This window comes from Dipteris shenzhenensis, chromosome 3, assembly GCF_047967505.1.
Source record: "Dipteris shenzhenensis isolate YYH24624 ecotype China chromosome 3, Dip_SZ_1.0, whole genome shotgun sequence".
NCBI lineage: Eukaryota > Viridiplantae > Streptophyta > Polypodiopsida > Gleicheniales > Dipteridaceae > Dipteris > Dipteris shenzhenensis.
Genome location: NC_141598.1, coordinates 22,897,831 through 22,913,830, shown reverse-complemented (window position 1 = coordinate 22,913,830; position 16,000 = coordinate 22,897,831). Strand labels below are relative to the sequence as shown.

Below are 16,000 nucleotides of genomic sequence, written 5' to 3'. Positions count from 1 at the left end.
ACCACAAAGGCTACTTCAAGAGGAGTTCAATAAACCATCTCTCCTTTCTCAAAATGAAAAACATAAATAAACTATATCTACTTTCTCAAATGAAAAGCATAAAAACCATCTCTACTTTCTCAAAATGAAAAACATAAATACATAATCTAAGTAGTTAAGCAAATAAAACACCTCACTACGTTCCCACTCAGCACAGATATTGCAAGCAGGTCCAAGCTACTCACTAAAGAAATTCCCCCCGCCCCTGCCCCCCCCCCCCCTTCCCAAAAAAAAGCAACATTCAAACTTTCAATAACATGAGTACCACCAATTATGGAAAAGTCCCACAAAGATATAAAGAAGTGGAAAAGAAGAGCTATAATGCTAAGAAGAGAGAAACTTCGGTTCATACAAAATAGAAAGAAAGAAAGAAAGAAATGAAGTTTATTAAAGTCTTCGGAAGACCGATGGGTCTATGAGACTGTGAAAATCCTGATACAACGAGCTGTGGTAGTGGAGCTACAAAACCAGCATCCATACCAATGCAAAATGCAAAATGCAAAAAATGCAAAAAATGCAGAATGGCAGTACTAAGTCCTAAGTACAACATAGTCATGTCGATGGTCGACTATATATCAATCTCAGCATCATCATCAATATCATCATCATCCCTAGCAACAGCAAGATATCAGGATGGATGAGGCAGTGGAGGCATAAAGTCGGCAATAGACTGCTGTCGGCCACTCAGAGGTGCGGTCCTGGCACGTCTCTTGGTCGTAGCTCTGCGTCTAACCAAGGCTACTGTGACCCCCGTCGGTCAGGCTCCAACTCTAAACAAGGAGGGGATGTCTCGACCCTCTGACTGAGCTGTCGGGTCACGGGCTCCAGGTCACCGTTATGTCGAGGCCTCGTCTCGTTGGGGTCCATGTGATCTAGCTGAAAGAACTCCGTGATAGAGCTCTGAGAGGGATCAACCGAGGAAGAAGTCTACTCCTGTCTCCGTGCTTGGAGTATCCTCTCGCGGTGTCTAAGTCCCTCATGAATGAAACCTGCCAAACACCGCTGATCTGGGTAGGAGAGGAAATGGGCTAAAATCCCACAACTATCTCTGAAGAGGCAGTGGAAACGTCCTCGGATCTCATAGTACACAGGACACCTGAAGATGAAATGCTCCTCTGTCTCAACCTCATGTATGTCACATAGTGTGCATATGCGCCGCTCCCTGGGTAGTCGCTCTGCTCTGCCGCTCTCGATGCGAAGTCTGTGTGAAGAGACCCGGAACTACCCAATAGAGATCCTCATCGAGTGGGGTAGGTGAATCTGTGTGTATCCTGGTGGGTCAATGAAACCCTCCGCTGTGATATGTAAGAAGTAATCTCTGTAGAAGCTAAGCTTCACTAGGAGTTCATTCGGTTCCAACCAAGTCCGAAAAGTGTGTAGCTGTAGTAGATCCTCATGGATAACCTGGTTGACCTCGTGTGATAAGAGGGGAGAGAACGGAGCATCCATGCTATACTGGAAGGGAGGTAGTCTATCCATGTGGAGCCCCAGTTGCTCAAACCATCTCTCTGTACGTGCATACCAGCACCTCTGATCTCCTCCTGCTGCAAGTGCCATAGAAGAGGATAGAGCTATCCATGGTAGCCTGCTACACCCCGAGGTATAATCCCCATATTCCCTAACTCGGTACAGATATGTGATGACCTGAAATGCAGCATCTAGCTGTAAAGGGGGTGACCCAAACTCAGCCTCAATGATCTGGTGAGGAACAGATGACTTACCACGAATCATCTAGCATGAGAACCTGTAGCCGCTCCACACGGGCCCACTCTGTATCCGACAAGTCTGGCCCCCAACAAGGACTGCCGTACATCCCCGCTGGGCGAGCCAAGGAGTCAAAAAGCGACCCCTTGGTGCGCGGATCCTGAAAGTGTGAGCGGAAGTACTCTCTCTAGCCTGGCCAATGAGGCACACCCTCTACTCAAGCGTATTCAGCAACTAAACAATCCCCAATTTCTGGGGCAATCTAACAGCTCACAGGCCAGCCACCTCAGCCAAACAAGTGGCCAGAAAGACCAGCTGGTCTGGCCGACCAGAACTGGCCGACCAGCTGGCAGGCCCACCGACCAGCTGGCCGACCAGCTAGGTCTGGCCTATAAAGGCATCTGCCCCCACACTCCTTTAGATAGGAGAGGACCTGCAGTTGCGCCTCTTCTCCGCCATCCTTTGCTGCGGCCCCGCCTGCTCCATCTACCTCTCCTCTTCAGATCTGCTCCTCTCTGCCTTCTCTCTGCCTCTCCTTCCTGCCTCCTGGCTGCTCCATCTTCTCCTCCAGATCTGCCCCCCTCCTGCTCCAGATCTGCTCCTGGCTGCTCCATCTTCTCCTCCAGATCTGCCCCCATCCTGCTCCAGATCTGCTCCTCTGCTCCTTCTGCTCCAAATCTGCCCCATCCTGCCTGCCCTTATGCTCCTTCTGCTCCAGATCTGCCCCTCCTGCTCCAGATCTGCTCCTTTTCTTCATCATGTTGCTATTCCAGATAGCCTGAAGGTTCCTTCCTCAGAGCATGCTGGTTTTCAGCCATTTCCTAGGGCAGCTCTAGCCCTTCATCTTCTTCGTCATCATCGAGCTACACGGAGGACTGCGCTTCGCTCCCTCTACTGCTATCTTTTCTACAGTTTCTCTACATGGAATCATCAGCCACGGTCCTTAAGACACGACGGCTTGAGGTTCTTGTATTCAGTTTTTCATATTACCGACAGGCACTATGTTTTCTGAGTTCCATTCTTCACTTGTGTCTGAGTATTGTCTACTTTTTTATCGCTCCACTGCAAACCCTATTGTTTCTCTATATGGTATCAGAGCCATGGTGATCTAAAGACCCCAGATCTCTGGTGATCTAAAGATCCTGCTTCTTCAAGGAGGCCATAAGTACGGGGAGCATCACTCCTATGAACATATCAGTTTCCTCTTCATTCCGCTGTGCACTAAGGGAGAGAACTCCATCCCTCCCTCCCTTTCAGAACTCCATCCCTCCCTCCCTTTCAGAACTCCCATCCCTCCCTCCCTCCCTCCCTTTCTTACCTCCATCTTCTACACCCATCCCTCCCTCCCTTTTCGGTTTCAGGTTTGACACTACCCATTCCTTCGAACAAGGAGGTCATGATCCTTCACCTCTACCACAGATCTCCATCGGCATCGACTTTTAGGATCTACATGTTCTCCCTACGCGGGACCCTTTCTGTTCAGATGTGTTCTTCTACATTCATGGAGGCGGGGATAGACTCCTCTCTCCCGAGGTTCAAGATCGGGCACACACTGGATCACTGTTCAGCTACGACCTCTTCCTTTGGTAAATCCTACCATCTCTGGATTATCAGTGCTGCTTCGACATATTTGTTCTTTACCTTTGCTTTTCCCTCCACCTTTCGGCGTTGAGAGGGGGTGGCTTATTCTCTCAAGCTTCACAGTGTTCTTATTTCTATATGGTATCATACGTGTAACTGCGACACTTGAGGAAGTGAACAATTCCCTTGCAAGGGCACTCCTCTTGTGATCTTCTCTTGGGCATTTCACAGGGATAGCCAGCACCACCATCGACATCCCTACATGAAGCTCCAAGCACACAATGTCTGCCCCTCCAAATTGGCAATTGAGAGGGGGTATTCAGCAACTAAACAATCCCCAATTTCTGGGGCAATCTAACAGCTCATAGGCCAGCCAAAAGGCCAGCCACCTCAGCCAAACAAGTGGCCAGAAAGACCAGCTGGTCTGGCCGACCAGAACTGGCCGGCCAGCTGGCAGGCCCACCGACCAGCTGACCGACCAGCTGGCAGGCCTACCGACCAGCTGGCCGACCAGCTAGGTCTGGCCTATAAAGGCATCTGCCCCCACACTCCTTAGATAGGACAGGACCTGCAGCTGCTCCTCTTCTCTGCCATCCTTTGCTGCAGCCCCGCCTGCTCCATCTACCTCTCCTCTTCAGATCTGCTCCTCTCTGCCTTCTCTCTGCTTCTCCTTCCTGCCTCCTGGCTGCTCCATCTTCTCCTCCAGATCTGCCCCCATCCTGCTCCAGATCTGCTCCTCTGCTCCTGGCTGCTCCATCTTCTCCTCCAGATCTGCCCCCATCCTGCTCCAGATCTGCTCCTCTACTCCTTCTGCTCCAGATCTGCCCCATCCTGCTCCAGATCTGCCCCTCTGCTCCTTCTGCTCCAGATCTGCCCCTCCTGCTCCAGATCTGCTCCTTTTCTTCATCATGTTTCTATTCCAGATAGCCTGAAGGTTCCTTCCTCAGAGCATGCTGGTTTTCAGCCATTTCCTAGGGCAGCTCTAGCCCTTCATCTTCTTCGTCATCATCGAGCTACACGGAGGACTGCGCTTTGCTCCCTCTACTGCTATCTTTTCTACAGTGATCTTTCTGATTCACCTCAGCCATGGTCCTTAAGACACGACGGCTTGAGGTTCTTGTATTCAGTTTTTCATATTACCGACAGGCACTATGTTTTCTGAGTTTCATTCTTCACTTGTGTCTGAGTATTGTCTACTTTTTGATCGCTCGACTGCAAACCCTATCGTTTCTCTATAAAGCGTGCCTGCATCGCGGGTCTCATAGTAAAGCTCGGTCCAGAGAAGATAACCCCAAGATAAGTGTATGATGAAACTATCTCAATAGATGACCCTGCAAATGTGAACTGCTCCTGACGCATGATGGCTCGAGATGTATTGAAGATCATGACCTTGGTTTTACCCAGGTTGACCTTCAAATCATGAGACTCACAAAAGGACTGTAGTGCGTCTAGGTGTCTCTGAAGCCCCTCTGCTGAGGAAGGCAAGAGAGCCACGTCATCTGCATAGAGCAAAATCTGAATCAGCGTGCCCGCAAGAGAGCAACCTACACCCCCTGTGTCTGCATCACTGTCTCAAGCTCGTCAATGTAGAGGCCAAACAAGGTAGGCGACAAAGGACACCCTTGTTTGACCTCGATGGTACTCGATCTCGTCTGTCCACCCGGAGCCTACCCGAACTCTGCCAGAAACTCTCTCGTAAAGTGCCATGACAGCCCAAATGATCTCCTGGTCATAACCCAAGTCCTGTAGGCGCTATATGAGGCGGGCTCTCGGGACCGTGTCAAATGCCTTGCGAAAATTCACAAAGCAACAATAAACCCTCTGCTTCCGTGACCTTGCCTCCTCGATGATACATCTAAGCGTCAGAATGTGGTCCATGGTGCCATGACCACGCCGGAATCCGGCCTGTCCTGCTGCTCTGAGTCCTCAACACTCTGCCAATCTGCTAACCTCGGAGTCAAGTACTAATGCATAAATCTTGGACATGACATGTCCAATCATAATGGTCTTGTAGTTCTCCGGGCTCATGGGATCCCCTGCCTTGTGGATGGGTGAGATAGTGTTAATGGTCCAAGTGTGTGGAAATCCCAAACAAACCGCTTCATTAAAAACCTTTGCTAAGATCGGGGCTAGGAGGTTAGTCCCATATGCAATGAACTCAGTGCATAGTCCCTCATGATCCTTCGCTCGGCCATTATGAAGTTTCATTACAACATCCTTTACCCCTCCTCTAGTGAAGAGGGTGCAGGATGTGGGACGAGGCATGTGTGAGAGGCTAGGGACTAGCTGATTTGGAATGTCATAAAGTGTGCATGCATAATCAAACCAGATCTGGGTGTCAATGAGTGGCGGAGGGGACCATCCTTCTAGAAATCTCCGCCAGAAGTCCTTAGAGTTGTTACTAAACACAATGTTCAGTAGCTCCTCCTCGTTTCGACGAACGAAGTCTAGTTTCTTCCTCCGTACCAGTCTACGGTATTCACGTAGCGTATCTGGTGTGCTCGAAAGACTGTTTTTGGTTTCAAATCTGAGTTGACGACGTAAGGCCTTACACTCAGCATCGTACCAACTATCACAGGGTACGGTTCCAGGGGGTGGTGGGCGGGTGGAGCGGGTGGTGTGGAAAAAAGCGTGAATGGCAGCCTCGTGTAGTGAGCGGGTGACAAGGGCAGCACGATCCTCTAAAAGGGGTATGAAGTCAATATAAGCAAGAAGTATGTACAGACGGCCAGAGTAAGAAGGTGAGTGATCCCGATCAAAGCGTATATCATGGTAGGTGCAGTAAGCACTCAGTGGGGTGGAAGGTGCTGTGCGAAGGGAGGTGGAGATGCGAAAGAAAAGGTATGTATGATCAGCCCTTGGGAGGAGAGGTGCTACAATGAAGTCAATAATGCGAGATGTGAAGACAGGGGATCTCATGATGTAATCAACAACACAAGAGCCCCCCCCATGTGGAAAGCATGTGAAACCACCTGAAGCGGGCCATCTGTCAAGACCATTATAGATAATGAGATCATGTATTCTGCCTAGGTCTAATAGGGCCTGCCCATAGGATGAGAGTGGACCTCGCCTGTCAACCGAAACCCGTAGCATACCTGCCTCCTCAAGGTCAACATCTGCCAGTAGAGTGGAATCATCTCTGAAATCAAGAAGTGGTACCTGACGGGTCCTTGTCCTCGTGTTGAAGTCCCCCACTAGAAGGACTTCTCCGCGGCTAGAAAAGTCAACGATGGACTAATAAAGGGCAGCAAATGGGGATGTCTCATCATCACCTCGAATATCTCTGGCAAAGGGAAAGGTCTCCGGGGGGAAGTAGCAAACTGCGACAAACAGATCCTGGCTGTCCATGTGTCGTATCCGGATCCAAAGAAATCTGGAATGTGTATCTCTCTGCTCTACTGAAATGATCCCCCGAAGTGTGGATCTAAAAAGGACTGCAACTCCACCTGAACCTCGAACTCCTCCTGTACCCCTCGTCTCATCTCTGTAGGCAAATTCCCATGTATATCCGCTGACTATTGGGAGAGGGCGCTCTGGACTCTGATGTGTCTCTGTATAGAAGACTATGTCGTGGCTTGTATAGGATTCCGAGAAGTTCCCTGGTTCTGACCATAAGGTACCATTACAGTTCCAAATGGTGGAGGACAGGGTCTCGGATATCTGAGTCTCATAGGCCCCGCTTCCCTGTGTAGGGGAGGGTGCAGGTGTCCTACGGGGGCCTGTAAGAAGTCATCCCTCTCGTACCACTACCCACTTCCCCTCCTTTCGGGCCTGATCCCGCTGCTGCAACAAAGAGCGCCTCTCCTCGACCTGTAGAGGTGTGAGGTCCTCATCCATAGAGATCGCTGGCTGATCTCGAAGGACTAACCTGCGTCGTACATGAAATCGTATGATCAGGGGTTGCTCTCGGTTGGGATCTCTCCCCACCCGCCATGCCCTCTCTATCATGTGCTCAGCCACACCCAGGGTAGCGATCACAAACGCAATCGCATCTACCATCGGTGTAGCCTCAGTGCGTGGGATCCCGCATACTCTGATGTTGAGAGCCTTACTGGCTCTCTGCTACTGCTCCATGAGGGTAGCCGAAACGGTGACCCTTGCGGGTTCTCGTTTGACCACGTCAACCCATCAGGAAGTCTCCTCAATAGCAGATTGCATGCTCGCAATCTGTGCCTCGACCATCGGGGTACTCCCTGGGGCAGTGTGTATGGCTATGACCTCCTGTCGGAACTGCATGATATCCTGTCTGGGTCCCTGAATAAGACCCGCCTGCTCCCGAATGGCCCTAGCCTGCTCCTGTATGATGCGGCTCTGCTCTTGGTTGAAGCGGACATGCTCCTGTGCGAAGCGAGCCAGCTCCATCTCACGCTCACGAAAACTATGTATCTCCGTGAGTAGGGTCTCACGGGCCTCTGGTGTGTCAGTCCACCCATGTCCATGCTGAAACTGTGGTGACTATGGCATGAAAGAGTGGGACTGAGTCCGAAAACTGGACGGTGGCTGAGTGAGGAAAGGAGATGACAGTGGATGGATGAGGCAGTCCCAACAGGGTGTGGGAGGGTGGGCTGACTGAGAGGGAGAGGGGAGAGTGAAGCGTAATGCGGCACAGCGTATGAGACCTCCGAAGTAGGTGTCATAAGCTGTGCGAGAGCTGTAACAGGAGAAGAGGGAAAGGGAACAACAACCGGCGCCATGGGCATGAGTATGTCACTGATCGTAGATGTAGATGAGCTGAGACTGGAACTAGAGCTGGGCCTGAAGCGGGGACTGAAGTCGAAGTAGAGATAGAGATAGCCTGAAGTGGAGAGGCAGCCAAGAGGTGGAGAAGGAGGAGAGGCTAAGATGGCGAGGATTTTTTTATTTTTTTAAGGTGGTTGTGGTTTCCTTTTTTTTTTCCCAAAAAAAAAAAGGGGCGAGGGGAGCAAGAAAAGTGGGGGGGGGGGGGGGGGGGGGGGGTGGATGAGCGGAAAAGGAGGGAGGGAGGTGGGTGGTGGCTGAGTGAGGGGGTAGCGGGGAGCGAGGGGTGGCTGAGGGGAGCGAGGGGCTGAGCGGGAGCGAGGAGCGAGAAGGGGGGGTGCGGGTAGCGAGAATAAGGGCTGAGCGGGAGCGAGGGGCAGGGGGCTGAGCGGGGGGTTAAGGGGGGGGGGGGGGTAGCAGGGGGTGGCGGAGGGCTGAGCGGGGGGGGAGCAGAGGGTAGCGGGGCGGGGGCTGAGCGAGGGTGGCGGAGGGGTAGCGAAGGGCTGAGCGGGGGGGGTTAGCAGAGGGTAGCGGAGGGCTGAGCGGGGGGGGGGGGGTTAGCAGAGGGTAGCGGAGGGCTGAGCGGGGGGTAGCGGAGGGCTGAGCGGGGGGGTAGCGAAGCGCTGAGAGGGGGGGTAGCGAAGGGCTGAGCGGGAGAGAGATGTACAACATAATGATATTTAGTCACTCAAGACTTTCATTTCAAGTTGAATTTGAGCATTGTTATTCATAAAGGGATAAGATCCATGGGAACATAAGAAACAAGAGACGAAGAAAAAGTGATTAGGAAATAAGATAAGAATGCTCCCCATCTTAAGAGTCTTCCTAGGGCACTTCAAGGCTTCTGCCCTCCCTATTCTTAGAACTTGGCTTTGAGTCTATACCCCTCACACACTCATGTGGATACTTGCCCTCTCAAATGGTGAGAGCATTATGAATGAAGTCAGCTACTTTCTCTCCTTTTTGCTTCCATCCCAACACTATGGCTTCAAAACTATGTTCCAGAGCACCTTATATGAGGGTAGATACATCTGAAATTAGGCATCAAATCACAACCTTGTAACACATCAAGCGATGTTTCATACTTTACAAATTTGCAACATATGCTAAAGGCCAAAACAGCCGAGGAGACAAGGAAAGGAAAATGAGTACAACATAAGATTAGACCCCCCATGGGGGGACTAGAGGTGTCTAGCACACCTCCCAAAAACACTAATGATGAGATGAAACGAGAACTAGGATAGCATCACCACGAATAGGACAGAGTTCCACATGAGTAAGTCACGTCTTGTGTAACTCATGAATAGTCGAAGCTCCGCATGGGCTAGATTGGGGTCCCATCGTCAAAGCTCTGTCATTGGCGTCCACGGCTCCTCTTTGCAAGATGTACTCGCGAGCAAGGTGAGGCAACCTGCCATCGAGATGCCACAGTGATGGTGCCTCAGATAAGAAGTAGTCAAGGTCTCAGCCTCAGTGTTTCCTGGTCACATCTTCCCTTGTAAAGAAGTCTATGATCGCAAATTATCTGATGACCTAATCCAAGATGGGTCTCATGAGTCTAGACTTGAGTCAAGTCACCTGATATACGAAGAGTGTGGTGCGTCTCTAATCTAGATAGTCAATCACTCCACTCATGTCCATGTACTACACATAAGGAAAGAAGTTCTACATTACGTAGTAATCCACTTCTGCGTGTAATTCCTAGGAGGCATTGTCATGGCCAACAGATATTTTCGTGACACGTGCAAGCTTGATGGGACCAATTACCCATTGTGGAAGATGAAGGTCAGGAGCCATATAGTGACTCAACCCACAATGACTACTCCAGCCACAACAACTATAACAACGGTGACTACACCAGTGGGCCCAGTGTTGGTGAGAGCATGGCAAATCCGTGATGCGGAGACCTTGGCTATCATTGTAGACACCACGACGGACGCGGTGCTTCCTCACCTATAGATGGCAACTTCTTCCTTTGAGGCATGGGGAGGGAAGATCTGGCACGGCAATATCCAAAAGCTACCCACAACTAGAGAGGACCTGATTGTACAGGGTTTGCAGGCTGCAACAGCTGCGGTGAGGTGGTGCTGATGTCAGCCCTGGCACGGACACCTGCAGCAAGCCGTACGGAATGTTTTGGAGCAGACCCGGAGGTTGGAGGAGACCTGAACAGGGATGGAATGGCAGCAGCATGGAGGCGCAGGGATCGCCGCAGTTTTGGGGGCCAAATAGGCCTGGAGAGTGGTCGGGTTTGGGCTGGACGAGCCTGGGCCAGTGGCAGCCTGCCACGTGGCCAGGCTGGGCCAGCCAGCCCTTCAAGTGTGTGCTCCCAACAGACCAGCATAGTTAGTTGGGGGGGGAACTGATTGGGTCGGGCTGATTCCCCTTACCAGATTGGCTGGTTTGGAGGGGGGTTTCCCCTATATAAGGAGGCATTTGAGGCGTCACTTGGCATCATATGGAGCAACAAGCACCAAGCAGATTGGAGCAGCAGGAGACCCTTCCTTGGGCCTACATCCAGGAGGTGAAGGAGCGACAGAGGAGCTGCAGACAAAGCTTGGAAGGGCTGCCCACCTAGGCTGACATCCTGGGCAGTAAGGTGGAGAGATCACAGGATGGGGTGTCTACAGAAGCTCAGAGAGGAGCACACGGGCTCAGGGATCTAGGAGTGTCAAGGAGATAGTAGGAGAGCTTTTGGTAAGGTCTAAGGACCACAGTCTGGTGGGACTCTGGATCTCTCTCTTTGTATTGTGTCTGGTTTGGACGGAAATATACCTTTAGTGGATTCTATATCTTTCTTGGAGCACTATCTATTTACTGGTTTGCACACACACACATGGTTGTGAAGTACACATAAGGAAAGAAGTTTTGGATTCCATAGTTAAACACTTCCATGTGTAATTCCTGGGACACTCTTAAGGTCTTCCACTGCGGGATACCCTCTATATAGGTTCATTTCTAACACTCATTGCTTTAAGGAACACACTCCATAAGCATATCATGCTGCACTGATGAGGCAAACTTCCCTTCGAATCAGAGTTTCAGACTACATTTGAGCCAGCTATGGGCTACCAAATAAGTGTCAAAAGTTCACCCTGGCTTCCTTCAACCAGGCAAATGTTAACGATGTAATTATTTTTTAACCTGAGCAGGATATAGAAACATTTGTGCAAAAGTAACACTTTGCCTTGAAAAGACTCTTGTACAAAATGTGTGTCAAAGCTTTCAGAGCCACCCAAGTATAACATCAGAGTTGCCTAATCAAAACAAAGGCATTTCTCACCAAACCAGATCCTCTTATGATACCTTCAGCATACCAAAGAAATACCAAAGGATGAAGATTAAGAATATCTACAGCTCCTACTAACTCTCTCTTATATGAAGCCTTCAGTCTAGGGTTTACAACTCCCAATGAATGGATTGTACAGATGGAGATAATACCCATGGCTGTGCATCTCCTCATGACCCTGAAGCCAACCCCTGAGGCAATGCCAGCCTCTACAGCATACTGCCTCAATGAATTTAGTGATATTGAAAGTACACGGCCATTGCATGCAAATCTTGGATTGGTACCTCAGATGGTGTGCCATTGGCTAGTACTCCCCCTGGATGCTGCATGCTCCACAACTCGATGGTTAGACATGTGCTCCTACAAGACATGAAATACCAATAGCTGAGGAGGACCATGCCATCTCCACGGCCTCCTTGAGCAGCCAGCAGAAAGATGGGAATTTCTTAGACATTTAGAAAGAAACCCGCGTAGACTTATGGTTTTTGTTATAGATGAAAGGCGGGTGAAGATATACATGTAGGCCATCTTCTTCCAGCATATTGATGCCCTATGGGCCCTGGTATGTGCCTTGTAGGCATAGTTATAGGCACTTCAGTGTTCTAATGTCTTTTATTTAATTTGGCAAAAAATTGCAAGCCATTTGATCACATTTGCAAATTACAGCTTAATTTTAGGCTTTTCCAGATTTGGACAGCAAGTCCTATTTTTTTTGCAGTTGCAAGCCTTGAAGCTATCTTTTGGGTCACTTTGTCAGTGCATTTTTGACTTGTCCTATTTGCAATGGCTGGCAACAATCATGATTTATTTGGTATTCTTCGTGAAGATGATAAGTCAGATGGCACCAACTATCCGATGTGGTCTTATCTCATGAAACATATTCTTGTTGCAAAAAATTTTTGGAACATTGTTTCTGGGATTGATCTGAGGCCAGCCAATGCTGCAGTGGCTGCCCCTAATGATGGTCCCTCTACAAGGGGGACGACTCCTGATGCTTTATCCTCTAGCACCCCTATTGCTACTCCTCCAACTCAGGAACAAACAAGATGGGATGCAAGAGATGCAAATGCACATTCCTGTATTGCTTTATCATGCAAGAGAATCATTATTCCACACATCCGGTCATGGAGGACAGCAAAGGATGCTTGGGACAAATTGGCTTCTCTTTATCAGATTCGCAATGAGGCACGTGTTGCATATTTAAGAAGGCAATTGCAGGAAGTCACCATGAATGAAGGTGACTCTATGGATGCATACTTGACAAAGGTCAAGGACCTCATAGAACAACTTGCCAATATTTATGAGGTGGTGCCAAATTCTCAAATTGTCAGTACCACATTGAATGGGCTGCCAGATATATATCAAGGGTTTGCTACAACCCTTCAACTAGTGGCCATGGGTAATCCAGACCACTACTCCTTTGATCAGTTAGTCACTTTGCTTTTGCGGGAAGAGCAAAGTCGTGCTAATAGGCAAGCTTCTATTCCTGATCATGCATTTGCTTCACAGTAGAAAGGAAAAGGCAAGGCTTCCAAGCCTATGGGCAAGCCTAAATATGCACCTAACAGTGGCAATTCCTCCAATGTATCTCAAAATACAGCAGATAAGTCAAAGAAGAAAAGATGCAACTATTGTCGCAAGCCAAGGCATGAAATTTCAGAATGCAAGAAGCGCATTGCTTCGGAGAAGAAGAAAGAAGGACAGTAAATGCCTCACATGCAATTGAATCCCATGAGCCAGCAAATGCCTCACATGCACATGCTCTCCAGGATGATTGGGCACGGGATGTCCATTGCTCTTTTGATCCCTCCAAAGTTGATGCATTCTTTTCTCCTGATGATGCTCAGTCTTGGTATTTTGATAGTGGTGCTTCCAAGCACGTAACCTCTTGCAGACGATTATTTCATTCCTTGGCTAATGCTCCTCGAGGGGGGACTATCATATGTGCTAATAATGCTTCCTATGCTGTAAAAGGAATTGGAGATGTGCAGCTATCCAATAGGTCATCTATCCTAGGGATTGGAAACCTGTTTTTGATGGTGACCTTATTCAAGTCTCTATAGTCAATGCACATACAGTAAGAACCATCCTTATTTTTCACCAAGAGCACAAGGGATGCAAAAGGAGAAGTGCTATGACTGATGAAACTCTTCTGAAGTCAGTCCCTCACTTAAGTTGCCACTTCTTCCCGTTCTACCTTAGAGAGTCGGTATGGGGCCTTATTGATTGGCATACTGCCACGTTCCAAGACTATGGCATGATCTACATCTCTTCTCGGAGGCAACTGTGATGGCAAATCAGCAAACACATCTGCAAACTCTAAGAGCAATCTCTGCATATCACAACACAGGGAGTGCCATCCTCTTTAGTAACTGACACATATAATGCATATATGGCGCTGCCCCTCTTGAGCTCTCTGGCCAACTGCCTTGCTGAAATGACCTGCAATTTAGGAGCTGTAATACCATGCAATGTAACTGATCCATCCCTGTGGACAAAGATGAGTGTTAAGGCATTGAAATCCATGCTGATTTTGCCCAGTGATTGCAACCAATCACAGCCCACGACAACATCTATTGGGCAACATCTATTGGGCCCATGTCAAGTGCCAAAAGATCACCTGCAAAAGTATAGTCATCAGAGAACTTAATCCTTGAATCTTGGCAACAAGATCTACTACTCTCAGCCCATGGTCTATCTCAGTAGCAATCAGTCCAACCCTCTATAAGGTCTTGCAGTTAACAAAACTGTGGGTGCTACCGCTGTACACCAACACATGCACAATCCTGCCATTAATCATCCCTGTTAATCTGATAGTATCAGCACTTTTGGCACCCATCAAGGCATGCATGGAAATAGTATAAAGTGTTGGCTGGGCATCCCAATAAACCTCATCCTTGTTCACGGGAGCATTACCACCTGCATCTTCACATGCATAAAAAGGTACCGCATCTTGATGCTCCACAGAAAAGAGTGTTGGCCTACGGCCTCTCATGCCACCAGTGGGCAGAATCTCATACGAATGTGACGCATGAGTGTCATGTGCAGTAGCACCACCAGGATCAAAAGGAAAGTCGGTGCCCTTCGTGGCTCCAGTGTCAAGAACCTCATCTGCAACATGTGTATTTGCCATCTCATCCTGAGACGTATCCAAAAAACCTGGGGCATCAAACAATTCCTCGTCATCTGAGAGGTCAATGATCATGCTGAGCTTGGCAGTACCACTGTTGCGCATCTTGCACACATTCCTATGCTCAGAAGTCCATTTCTCGCCACATTTAAAACATAAGTTGGCCTTGTTTCTGCTGTCCATTATTGCCCGTGTATGCTGTTTTATCTCAGCCTGCTCATTTCCAGCAGTAGACTTGCCTCTAGGCTTGGCATCAGGATACCTGTAAGGCCTGGCATACGGCATCTTACTACCCGAGACAGTAGGAAAGCGAGGAAATGGTGCTGCTGCAGATTTCTTGTCAGTCCACTCAGCAAATTTAGGCTTCTCAGTGTCATACCCCGTAGCATGCGAGCTGCCCATGGCATTTTTGTGCTTGCCAGCATATTTAGGCTCAAATACTTCTGCAAGCTGAGCTGCCCTCTCAATTGTTTGAGGGTTATGTGCCTTCACATCTGCAGCGAGAGAAGAATTTAACCCATTGATGAAACGCAACAGCTTTCCCTTTTCAGATGTCCTGCACAAACATGGAAAGCCTCCAAAAGCGTTGCAAGTACTCTTGGACCGTACCGGTCTGTGACAAGGCATAAAATTCAGCCAAGTATTGATCCAATACAAGGGGAGATACAAATGTAGTGACCATCAATTCTTTGAAACCCCTCCAAGTGGTTGGTTTTTGAGGCGAATCCCTCATGTATCGCCACCATGTGTGGGCATAGTCCTGCATATGCATACCTGCAAAAATGATGTGCTCCTTAGACTTGGGGTAGAAGCGGAAATAGTCTTCCAGCTTCGTGAGCCACTCCTCCAACTCATTGGGAGTGCAAGTATCCCCTTTAAACTTATGCACTGTGAGTTTGTCCTTCATATCCTTGGCTACATAATTCTTGTGTGTGTAACCTCCAGAAGTGCGGGCATCATCACGCTTGAGGTTCACATGATCGGAGAAGGGCATCTCAAGTTTGATGGCCTCAGGTAGGGCCCTGTATGAACGCAAAGAATCCACCAACATGTCATCAAAAGTGGCTTGCTGCCCACCACCAACCCCTGCTGCGTAGAAGCTGCTACCATCTGATGCATTGGCTGCGTCTGGCTATATGTGCTCGCTGGCAGAGCGATAGGTGCATGAACTCCGGGCTGGGTCTCTTTGCCAAATGCATCTCTCCGAAATGATGGCATACCAAAGGGCTAAGAAGAGGACTGACCTCTCTCCCAGGGGTGTGGGCTGCCATGTAAACCCAAGCCAACTCCAGGCATACTCGCTGGTGCGGTGAAAGGAGCATGCACACCAACGAGTCAACCCAAAAGAGACGGCTCAGCCTGCATAGATGCAGAAAGTTGAGAGCCAAAAGATGGCCTGACATCCTGCAAGAAGGTGCTCTGTGACACAGAAAATGCATCATCTATGTCTAGATAATCCCCAAGCTGGGGTACATGCAATGGTCCAAAAGACTGATGCTCATAGGCACGACAAGCATCTG

The 16,000-nt window shown here is 49.2% G+C and overlaps 1 protein-coding gene across 1 annotated transcript in view; it reads right to left on the bottom strand.

The window, feature by feature from the left end:
- The window catches only part of LOC147903528 (putative serine/threonine-protein kinase SIS8), a 139,044-nt gene that overhangs the window by 110,768 nt on the left and 12,276 nt on the right, over nt 1-16,000 (bottom strand). The gene's annotated exons all lie outside the window — the stretch shown is intronic.